General features: G+C 29.4%; 1 protein-coding gene across 1 annotated transcript in view; it reads right to left on the bottom strand.

Annotated features, from left to right (window-relative positions):
* LOC123292999 overlaps window positions 1-12907 on the bottom strand; it is a 66393-nt gene that overhangs the window by 17192 nt on the left and 36294 nt on the right. The window lies entirely within an intron of this gene.

A 12907-nucleotide genomic window follows, 5' to 3' on the forward strand; every position in this document is an offset into this window, starting at 1 on the left:
TTTTCATATGTGGTTGGTTTTCAAGAGAGAGAGAAAAAGATTACTTTCACAATAATATTTTTATCAGTTTTTTTATTATCATTTTATCTATTCATTTTTTCTGTGTTTTTTTTAATATCATGATATGATCTTCATTTTAAAAAATATAATTTGATGCTTATCAAAAGTTTTTAAATTTATTAAAATTTTATTACACATAATTTTCCACTTTAATATTATTTATTAAATATTATATAACTCTGTTTATTAGTTTTTATAATTATAATTTTATTTTTTATTTATAATTAAGTATTATTATGTCACTAAATTGGGAAAAAAATTAATTAATATTGAAATAGTACCAGAGATATATGTATCAACTAGCTTTGTTAATTGTGTAAATACATAAAAATTTTCTTTAAAAAAATATATCATTTTCTGCCTTCTAGGCGGAAAGTATTAACATTCGTCGCTTTCCATCTCCGCCGAGCAGAAAAATAGTATACACACCACGGGAACAAATAAAGAACCACGGGAACAAATAAAGAATGTCTCAGATCTCATGTTTGCCACCCGCTTCGCCTCGGGCGGTAATGAACATGAGTTCTGATCCACTTTTTTCTTTTGCTCCCTATTTCTAAAACATGAAAAGATGAACTTTGTGGCAATTCAGGTTTTGGGAATTTACTTTAGGTTTGACAAGCCTAGTCAGCAATACTGGTCTTCACACAGAATTCAAAATATATTGATTTGCCTAAGAAACTCTATTCCTGCTTATTTAAAAAATGTTATCCTAAAATGTCTGATCATTGATTCCTGGATGTCAAAACTGCTCTATCGAATGCGAATGATCTTTCTGAATTAATATCCTTTTATACACTAAGAAGAAATCGGTCGGATAAAAGTTTCTAATGATTTATCATGATATGTAGATAACAAAACACAACAATAAGTTTTATAAAAAATAAGAATTATTTTTATTTAAAAAAAATAAATTGTTTGAAATTATATATTCAGTCACGTGACAGCAAACTCCAATCAAATGTACTTTGCTGATGTAAGCTTACAAATACATGTAAACTTGTAATACTTGTAAACTTGCATATACAAAAAAGGTTGTATGTCACGGTTTGATGTCATTCAAGAGGCCATGACACTCTACACTGTTTTAATAGTAAATTTGAGTTGAAAGGTAAATAGTTTTTTTTTTTTTTTTTAAATAATACTTTCTTTGTGTAAATCAGATACTAATGTAACATATAAACTAATTTTTCAAATTTAGGACAAGTCTATTCTCTACAGTAGAGGTGTCGTTGGTTATCCCCCATTTTTTGAAGTTCACCTCGACAGCACAATTTCCTGTGTTTAGATTATTAACTGAAGTATATCTTTTAGCAAATTTCTCAAATTTGATTGACTTTAGAATTTTCTTTAGTTACTTTCACTATCCAAGGTGAAAGTAAAAACATAAATTAAAACTAAAGAATTTACATAATCTAATATAATTAACCCCACCTCCCTTAATCCACAGTAATTGTGTTAGAAAAATAATTGAAATTACAAGAAAATAAACAAATTTGTAATAAAAGAAAACTACAAAAATTTAATTTAATTTATAAATTAAATAATTTATTTTTCAACAACATTCCATGTGTATTATTGTACTGTCTTCTTCATGCAATAAGTAATTATTCAGTATAACAAAAAATAATTATTGCTGTTAATTTAATTTAAACATGCTTTGTTACGCAACATTTTATCGTTAAACTAAAATGTTTAATGAATGTGATATTTTTGTTCTTAGTTTAGCATGTATCGGCATGTGAATGTCGACATTTTTTCTTTTCACTTGTAATGTGAATGTTGTCATGAATGTTTGTCAAAACGAGACAAAGATAATCACTGGTAAATTTTATCTTCAATAGAGTATCGACTCAGTTTCGTAAAACACTGTTAATGTGTGTGTTTACAAGTCATACGTTATACAATTCGTAGGTCTATCTCACTCGTACTCATCACCAAAATTTTCTTCTAATTTGCTCCTTTACGGATAAACAGTGATGATTACGAAAAAATGTTTTAAACGAAAGTTGTTTCTTTGTTTATAAGGAACATTTTTTAGGTTTAAACTGTTATTTTATCTATAATGGTTTAAAGGATTGCACCTAATTAATACCCAATTGACGAATATTGCCGATACGAATTTACGATCTCAAACTTACTTTTTATGTCATCACTTTTCTTTTTTGAGTTGTCGCATTGACAGGCAGACAGACAGAACTAATTAGGTGATTTTATGAATATCAATATCAAAATTTTGTTCGTAGCATTAATATTTTTAAAGTCACTTCTTATGCCCTGAGTACGCTAAACAAATTACAGCTTGATATCACTTTTCGTTTTTGAGTTATCGTAGTGACAGACAGCCAGGCGTAACTAATTAGGTGATTTTATGAACACAAATACCAAAGTTTTGTTCGTAGCATCAATATTTTTAAAATCACTTTTTATGTCCTGAGCCCGTTATAAAAATTTCAGCTTGATATCACTTTTCGTTTTTGAGTTATCGTATAACGAAAGGGCAGAACTAATTTAGGTGATTTTATGCACACAAATACCAAAATTTTGTTCCTAATATCAATATATTTATGCGTTACAAGCTTGGGACCAAACTTAGCATACCGCGATATATATTTCAAATATACAGTGTATTTGCACCGTGCGCGAGTTTCGTTTCCATAACAACGATACACTACTTTAATTCTAGAATTGTATGGATGCATGTATAATTGTATGGATTGCAGTTATGACTTATATTGAAAATTTAATATTATTGTCTCACAAATTTAAATAAATAATTATGATAATTTATATTTGAAAAATAATATTTGTGCAATTTGATTACTTATTTTCACAATTTTTAATGCAAGTTTAATTAATTAGTATTTTTCAATAATTTTAATTTGACATTTTCTATAACATTAACATGTAAAGAACTGCAAATTAGTCATAACAGCGTCCTTTATCGCCAAAATTTTCACTGGAAGCGCTGGCATCGATTTATTGTCCCTACCATGACTACGCACACAACGAATAAAAAGTCCGCATGCATATCATGAGACAAAAAAGTATGCTGATCATTGTAATAATTTTTCCTATATTAAGAAATTGTCTCGTCTCAAAGAATCTCAACTTTAAAAAACATCTAGTAGTTAAAACACTTTTCTATGATTCTTAAAAAATCTTACGTTTCTTCGAATTAATATTGGTAGAAAATTTTCCGCATTCACAGGCCAATATATACTAGACAGTGCCTTATTACTTTTTTGTTCTTTTTTGTTTCCATTCTACTGTATATGTGTTACAGTATCTATGTTTATAATTGTTCATTTATCTTTATTAATCGCTTGGAAAATATTTCAGTTTTTACTCCATATGTCCTATATACGTGTGTTTGCACATTTTCAAAACGGGAATCGATTACACAATCGATTTCATGCTGATAGGATGTAAATTGTATTTTCAATTTACAGATATTAAAAATAAATTCTTTTGATGTTGAAAAAAGGCTCTTTTTTTCATCGAAATATATCAAGTTTTATTCGATAATATAAAATTGATTTTTCTAAAATACCGTTGCCTTCTCTAACAAAAAAAAAACGTAGAATCTTTTAGTTACGCTCAAAACATAATATAAAGGGTGATCCAATTTCAGTGATCCTGTGTTTGCAACTCATGTTAATTAGAATGATGTGAATGCTTTCACTTGTTTCAAATGTAAGAAACAGCCCATTTACAATACGAATCGTTTAACTAATGTTCAACAAAGTCCAACCCTCAAATTGGTCACTAGTTATACAGAAATAACAATTCTGCAAGAACTTTGTAGGCATACACTTTTACGGGAATATTATGGCTAATTTAATTGTCCTAGCGAGTGAACAATTCACATTATTGTGCAAAAGTTCGAGGAAACTGTAAAGATTGCAGATAGGTTAAGGCGTGTAGGGTATAATCGCAGCGTCCGTTCAGCCATATGCCATTGGATTTCATTTTGTGGGTTTTTTTTTAGAGTTGCGTCTATATCAACAAAGCTGCATCGTTGGAGCACCTTAAAGCTAACATACGCCAAGATATAGCCGAAACATACCTACGAAACTTACGATAAGTCATAGAAAATTGCGTCAAACGAATAAACTTATCCAGAAGTTCCAAAGGCAGCCATTTACGCCTTTGACGCCTGACACAGTTTTCATACCAAGGCGAAGGGCTAAAAACAATTAAAGAGTAGAACAGACTTTTTAACAGATTCTACACAAATTGTAGACAGCAGCGTAGCTATCGATGGGTTAGACAGTGCTGTTCTCTTAGAAACCCAAGCTAAAGGGGCCATCGAACCATGACCTGCAAACCGTGCATTGAACTAGCTAAAAAATCTCACACCTTGGCTACAACACTTTTTTAATCATGGTAACTCATTTGAAAGAATACAAGAGAATTTCCAACAAGTCTATATTCTATTCGACACTTGTATTTTCAAAACATGACTTTCTTTTATTTGTACAGAGTGGTATTGCCGAATTGAAAGATGCGCTTTCGATTAAATTTGAAAATCCACTTCCTTAGCCGTTTCGATGAAGAGTATCCGTAATATGGCTTAAAATCCAGACCGTGGATCGATTCTTAAACTGATTTTAAGACATTTTCTAAGAAATATTACGACAATTTTCGACGTTTTTCACAAAAATCCAAAACGGAAAAGATCTTTAACAGTGGAAGCTAGATGAGACGGTATAAAGCTTTAATCTCTCGAAACGATACGATACAAGCCGAAAAGTAATTTTTACGAGACAATACGATAGATATTTGATATATTAATATTTTTAAACATTTTTTGTTATTTGATTGAATAGAAATTTTTTTACTTTGAGTAAAGAGTCAATAACAATCAACTTAATCAAAAGTCACCCGTATTACATTAAATAGAATGGAAACAAATATTTAAAGACCTATTTTCAAACGATTTCAATATACGAAATAAAGTAAATATTGTATAGTTTTCTTCAAGTGGGTATCCTTTTTTACTGATATAAATTATTTAAATATTGAATATTCTTTTTGTATAGCCCCAAGAGTATTAAAATTGAAAAACTTTATATCTATAGATAAACTTTTCCTAGAAACGGTAGTCAATTTATGATTTAAGATTAAACAAAGAAACAAAAGTGATTTTATTCGATTGCATTGTGCTCATAGAGGGAGAGCCAGTGACCAATTTTAGGTGGTCATTTCAAAAGTCACGAAACTTTTCATTGTAAAACCTCAATACCTACAGATACTGAAAGGCCACTTCTGGCAGACATGTGTGGTCGGGGTGCACTACCCTAAATTTTTAAAGGGGTAAAAATTTTTTAAAGTATTGAATCGTTTGCAACAATGTCCAATAATGCGCTCTCACTCTAACTCACAGGTTTCGTTCTGGCATTAAATATTATGAATTATTAATTTATTTTATTTATTCTGTTAAAATTTCAAGACTGATGAAATAACAAAATTTGATTTTTTTTAAATCAATATTTATAGCGTTCTGGCAACAATTAGGAGGGGTGTAAATGTTCTGGCAAAAATTGTATGAAGTAAAAATACTGTGGAAAGTAATTTCCTAAAATTTTATGATTTATACTTTAACCAAAATAAGCCTTATTTCTTATCTGTAGGTATTGAGGTTTTACTATGAAAAGTTTCGTGACTTTTGAAATGACCACCTCAAATTGGTCACTGGCTATTGGTCTATCATATGTACGTGCATATGCTGGTTTTCAAAAAAATTTAAAATGAAAGAAATAAAGTATTGGAAAAGATGATCCAATTTCAATTTCCTATGATAAAACTTCAAACTCCTGTGAAAAAAGTATTTAAATAAGAACTTGAGTTTGTTTTTTCCGTGAATAAGGTAATTTTTTCCGTGAAACTTTCGGTTACTAAGGCATAACTATTGCAAATGGTCAATTAAGATAATTATCCCTAAAGATATTTAATATATTTTTTGATAATTTATCCACGAGATTTAGTACGTTTCTTCTTATTTTAGTTACTAAAATATTTTACAATCCTCTCGAAAATAAAAACGAGACAATGAGAAATCCATATCTGTCACCGACTTGAGGCATTACAAAAAAGATTTCTTAAACATTCTTAAACTATTATTCACTTTTTAATGCGTCTGCGAAAGCTTGGAAAATCCGGAAAAAATACTTATCCTGCAAATTCTGACTAAATAATTCTAAAGGAACAATTTTTCATTCTTCCTTATGCGAAAACTAAGAAAACCATTCACGGATATTTAAGCATAATGGAATATTTGTAAATATACCAAAGCGGCTAAGAAACAAAGAAGCTTCTTTTTTTTAAGCCAGAAAAAAAAGAACCATTCTGAATCATTTTTCCCAATGAAAATGATGGTATATGATTTAAAGATATGAATTATTCATTTTGTCGAACTTTAAATAATGCTAGATTACAATTCACCATACATTTGACGCATTTATATTCTACAAATCATCCCAAAATAAAAGCGGAGAATGTAGACAGATATACGATAGATGTCGACCATGCTTTATCCAATGCTAAGCTTTTTTTTAAAACTCTATACTTATATTGCAAAAAACAATATCGTAACACATTTTTATTCAACAGTCAGTCAGTCAGCCGGTTTCATTTTTTATCAAGATTCATCTTTTATGAATGGTGTAAAATTTGTTACATATTACACAGATATATTTAAAAAGGTTTTTTTACTCTCCATGTACGAAATTCGGTAGATTTTATTTATGTGACGGGATAATCTTATTTCGAAAATGAGCCATGATTGTTTGAAATAGCTGCAGTGCCTACATGTAGGTGGTAGCAACTTAGAGTTGTAACTTCAACTGATGTTTTGTTCCGTTACCCACAGTTTATTGTATATTTCTGCATTTGCTACCCCAACTTCACGCAATTAAACAATGACAATTGCAACTAGTATACTGAAATCAAGACTAAACTGCAAAAGTATGTAGTCGCTAATTGCCAAAACTACATAGAAAGCAACCAAAGCGACATGCAGTCAGTTGAAGATAAACATGATTATTATAAGATAATGATCTTTGAATCTGGCTGTTACAATAAATGCTCGAACACTTGAAGCGACTCCATATATTTACATTTTTTCCAAATAGCTAAAAAATAATACGATTTTCAGAAAAAAAAAGGAATTTTTTCTACGATAAATACGACATAGTAAGCAAGATTTTCTTGTGCACTAAACTTTATAAGCAATACGGTAGTAGCCTGATCGAATTTTTCATATTACCCATAAAAGTGATTAAAAAACGAAGAAGTTATAAGCATTCAAAGATTGTTGCCCATCTCCTTTTAGCAAAACAAAGTTTTATATGTAATCGCTATGGTGATACCGTTCAATAACGTCACTAAACTATATCTTTCTCTTTGTTTACTACTAAAGATTTTTAAAAACCAACTTCACTTTTCTGTCCGTCAAGTGAGAATTCTTCCGAAGCAATAAATTAAATTAAACAATATCCCTATTGTAAAGTTTCTCTCACCACTAAAAAAAACCGACCATTTTTGACGTATTTTGACTTTAAATATAAATAATTACAAATACAAATACCGATAAACTCGATTCCAATTAGAGTGACAAACCAGGGTACAATCAGTACTAAATTTTATATTATCAACCAATCGTTTTCTTTTATTTAGAACCACTTTCTAAATTTTAAACAGCAAAATATATCCATACAAAATCGCCGAAGATATTTAAGTGCTACATAGTTATATTGAATAAACTATTCTATTCTCTAGCTCATATCTGTTCCCTTAGCACAAGATCCGAATTAAGGTCGACCTTCACCCATATGTTTACCGAATGAAAGTTATTTTTTATGAAATGTAAAATATTTACAAATATCCCTGTTGTGAGTTGCCTAAAAAAATATGGTCAAGACAACTTTTAATAAAATTATCAAAACTTAGAAAGCTTGTAAACTTTATTTTTTGACTAATATTTTGTGAACAATTAATAGTACCGTATTTGCGATACAATTATCTTTATTTAGATATGCGAGTCAATGAATTAACAGATGAACGTAATTACTATTCACAACCTGTATAATTGCGATAATAGTGAACGAAAAGACGCAGTTAACATAGCTGCTGCATACTCTTTATGGCTTTTACTTTCGAGTAGTTCAAAATTCGTTAGTTATGCAAGTCAGTGAAAAATTTCAAAAAATTTACTACTAATATTTTCACTAAAAGTAGTCTTGACCTGCAAATGTTTTTTGCAACCCATTGCAGGGATATTTGTTAACATTTTATATTTCATAAAAAATAACTTTCATTCGGTAAGCATATGGGTGAAGGTCGATCCTAATTGTGATCTTAGACTATCTATCTGCTATAAATCAGAAAAGCACCTCCGAATTCGAGGAGACCGGACGACCGAATTCACTCAAAATTTTAATTGTAAACAAAGTTATTATAATTCGAATGGTGAGACAAATGTACTATCTAACCCAATTTCTTTTACATATCGTATAAACTAAATATACATTTTTATGTATTTCATAAAGATTTTACCGTCAACACATCAATCTTTTTTCCCTTCATCAATCAACCCAATTTCTGTTTTATTTGTACTCTGTAAATATTTAACAAAGCATCAAAAGTATTTAAGTATCCAAATCTTGTAAAATGATTCTTCAAACCATCAATGTATATAGGTAGGTTGGTTACAAAATAGATTTTATTCAATTACAAAGAAAGAATAATATTTATTTTCTTAAAACAATCATATGTAGTATTTCAGAAAAATATACAATGAAACTTCCATTCTAACAAAATAATCGTCTCTTTTTATTTGCTGAGTCGATTGCTATTATAAAAACCACTCAAATTTTTAAATAATTCAATATTTGTTTATAATTTTTTTTAACGGTATCGTAAACTTCCCGATATAAACAAAATATGTCCTCGATTTTATCAAGGACAAGAAGTGTCTCTGTCTCTAGGAGGGTGAAAATGTGAAATTATTTCTGAATTTTAAACTTGAATTTTGACACCAGTATCAAAAATTAATTATTGAAAAAAATACTTTCATATAATTTTGGGATCACTAATTACGAATCAGATGGCAAATTTTCAAAATTTTGAATTGCAGCCTTAATATATTCGCAATTATTTACCTCTAACTATTATCAGATGGAGTTGGTATCATATAAGGCTCTACGGGTCAACATCTCGAAGCTACTCACCAAGTGGTTACATTAGAGCTATAAAAAGTAGAAGGCTCCCAATTATGTCAGGTAAGAGTGAAGAAGTGTGGTTTTTTTACTTTTTCTTTCAGCCACTTAATATATCATATGATGTTGTTATGAAATTAGGGATTCAGACCTACAACGTCACTGACGAAATGCCAACCTTCTATCAATGATAGTTTCGGAGAAACCCTCTAAAAACTAAACAATATAATTTTTATCTGCTACTTGGTGAGACTTTCCAAGCAAATGTTGGAAAAAAAGTTGTAGTGACAAAGAACAGTTTTAACAGTCTAGACGAAATCTTCTCCTATTTTTAGGCCAAAATTGACGAAGTTTTCAATTCTTATCAAGGTTATTTACTTACAGGAAGTAAAAGCAAAAATTTCAATTTTTAGTTTGAAAGAAGTTTTAAAGCGTAAGCTTGTGCAAGGTGCATCATTTACTCTCCTTTGCTTCGAAACCTTTTGCTTCCTTGAAGTGATAAATGTCCAGGAAATTAAACTCTAAAAATTCTTACTCGAAAAATGGCTCGGAATTCTGATCTAGACGCAACTCACATCAAATGTAAAGATTTCTTCAAAAATTACTTTTTCTCTTCTTCAATCGTTTTCAAAAAAAAAAATTCTCAAATTTGATCGTTATATGAATCATTTTAATCCATTATGGCTAATAGTCAAGTGTTCTATCTAAATATGGCCATATTAGATGTTTCTTAATGTTTTGTACATTTTTATTCTGATTATTTTGACTTGATAATCTTTCGCCATAACTCGATCTTGATCCTTGAGCCCTGGTAAGACCCAAGAAATAAAAAAATTTCACTGCTATAGTCGTACGATGGGTCCAAGTAAGGTTGAAACCGAGGCTTTCGATGGCCCTCATCAAACTCATTTGTTTAAGCCATAATAGATTAAAATGGTCCACTCTGTATTTCAATACAAAACTGAAAGTGCTTGATAATTTCACTTTACCTTCAATTTGTAACGGGTTTTTTAAAGGTCCGGAACTCTTATCCCTAAAAGCCCGGCTCGCTATTAAAAAAACCTCCTTATGAAATATATAAAAATCCAGTCGCTGTTTATCAATTTTGTTTCAGTTTTGTATTCTTTAACGCTGGTAATTTACAAATCCATAAAAAACCGTTAAATCATTATATTTCGAAAAAAGCGAGAGTGAACTTAACGGCTAAAAATTAGTTTTATAGGAATCTCAATAATTGATGTGAGTTGCTTCTAGAATAAAATTCCGACCCATTTTTAGGGCTGAAAGCCGGTTTAATAGAATTTTGATTGCTTAAGACAACTTTATGAATGACTGGAACAATAATTACAATTACAATCACCTTTATTGACAATATTTTAGTAGTTCATTAAGGATAAAAACTTTAATTACAGTTTAAACCCGTAATAAATGGCTACTGAAAACAAAAAGCTGTTTGTTTTAAATAATGGGAGAAGTTAAAAATTTTTTATCCACCTGTTGTAAATAGTGTCAACAGTTTTTGTACATAATTTAGTGTTGTATATTAAAACCAGAATTTTCCGAGCAAAAAGCTTCTCAAAGTATTGCTATTCGAAAATCCTAGAGCTATTTTATCATAGAAGGTAAATATATTACCCATTTATTACTTAATTTTCATAGCTTAGAACTACATATCTAATTCTTCGAGTCCACTTTTAACCCATTTTAATTTCAAAATTTTTAAAAATTTGTACAATCCAAATATAGAGACAAGTAAATATTAAACTTAATTAATATAAAAGAATAATTGGTCACGAAAATAAAAGAAATAAACATAGTTATCCAAAAAAGGCAATAATTATTTGTAGTATAAAGAAACTAAGATCACTGAAAATTATTTTGAAATTTTTTATAAAATACTCACCAGCGTTCATTTTAAATAAAAAATGGATATTTTTAATAAAGAAGAAAATTTTTGAAAATATTAAATAGAACAAAAAATCAAAGGAATTTTACAATTTTATGTATGTCACTTAATAAATTTTTCAATTTTCAACTAAAGACAACACCACTATTTATAACAAAACCAACGGTAGGAACATATTAAATTTTAGTTTAGTGGAAAAGCTTTTATTTATTTAAAACTATAAACTATTATTTAAAATTTTTTAATATTTATTCGAACAATTCTCACAAATTTTTATTAAAACAATTTATTAGAATGTCAACATTTTCATACCAAATGTCCCGTTTTGATAATATTCGAGTTTTTTTTTTACAATTATTATTATTTTTAAAAGAAATGGATAATTTTTATCATTCTGTGAAAATACATGAGATGAACGAACATCATCTGTATTGACACGCCTCTTGTGGATGCTGCGGCGGTTACCCCGGCGTCTAGCATCGCGACGGCGCTCTGGTAACAACAGCAACAACCATTGATTCATATCCCCTCACTAAAAAACATGAAGCAAGTTAACTGAAAATTTATAGTTACAATCAGTAGCGTCAATTGTTTTTTATCGTTAAAGGAAAAGTTGAACTTGTGTTTATAATTTGTAATTTTATTTTTCTTGCTTTGTTTTTGTGTGTTAAATTGAATAAGATTTTAGTACCGACAAGGACCTTTTAATTAAAACTTGTTAGATAACTTATTATTATTACAATATTATTTACTTAAATAGAATATTACTTATTGGCTAACATATCGAATATTGGACGATTTCAAAATCAGTTTTTTCAACTATTATTCATTTATGAGATCACAAATTTAAGAAGTTTATATGATTTAATTTCTAAATTTTTTGACTTTCGAGACCTTTTTCCAAGCATTCTGTAGAGTTTTATATAACCGTTTTCTATATTACCCATTTCAGCAAAAATTTTCTAATCCACATACTTGTTGTTCTTAAAACCATTTTTCTGGACCATTTTCCTAAAAACAAAGCTTCTATATACTACTTAGCTCTATTTTATCCTCTTTGCAACCCCTGCCTCTCTCCGTGAAGCCTATACCGTAGCCTTTCCTATTATAATTTTCCGCTGATGAACTAATTATATGATTTTATGAACACCTTTAACAAAAATTTGTTCTTTTCATCAATATTTCTAAGCGTTACAAAATTGGGACTAAAATTAGTATACCTTGATTTATATTTCGGATAGGTTAGGTTATACTGGCTGTACACGAAAGACACATTTAGGCTGTAGAGCCCATTGTGATACCATATATGTGTTTTATCACCTTTCCGCTGATAATTTAATTTATCAGCTCCTCAATTTCAGAGGCTGAGTGCACCTCCTTCATGCATATACCATGCAGTACACCAGCCCATCACAACTATTAATTAAATTAATTTTGTTGCGACGACGGGAATCGAACCCGCTACTCTAAGCATACCGCGGACGGAATTGGTTACACCTTAACTGAGCTAATAAGGCTACTTGATTTGTATTTATAAATACAGTTTCAAAAATTACCCACAGGGTATAAAAGTTACCTAGTTTTTGAACTAATCCCCTCCACCTCTTGACGGGGTCTTATGGTTTATAAATGCTTCCTAAACAAGAATTAGTAAGATACCATAATTTAACCAAAAAAGTGTCATTATTTATAATTATAAAACTCTTAAAAAATTCAGCTT

This window comes from Chrysoperla carnea, chromosome 2 (assembly GCF_905475395.1).
Source record: "Chrysoperla carnea chromosome 2, inChrCarn1.1, whole genome shotgun sequence".
Classification (NCBI taxonomy): Eukaryota; Metazoa; Arthropoda; class Insecta; order Neuroptera; family Chrysopidae; genus Chrysoperla; species Chrysoperla carnea.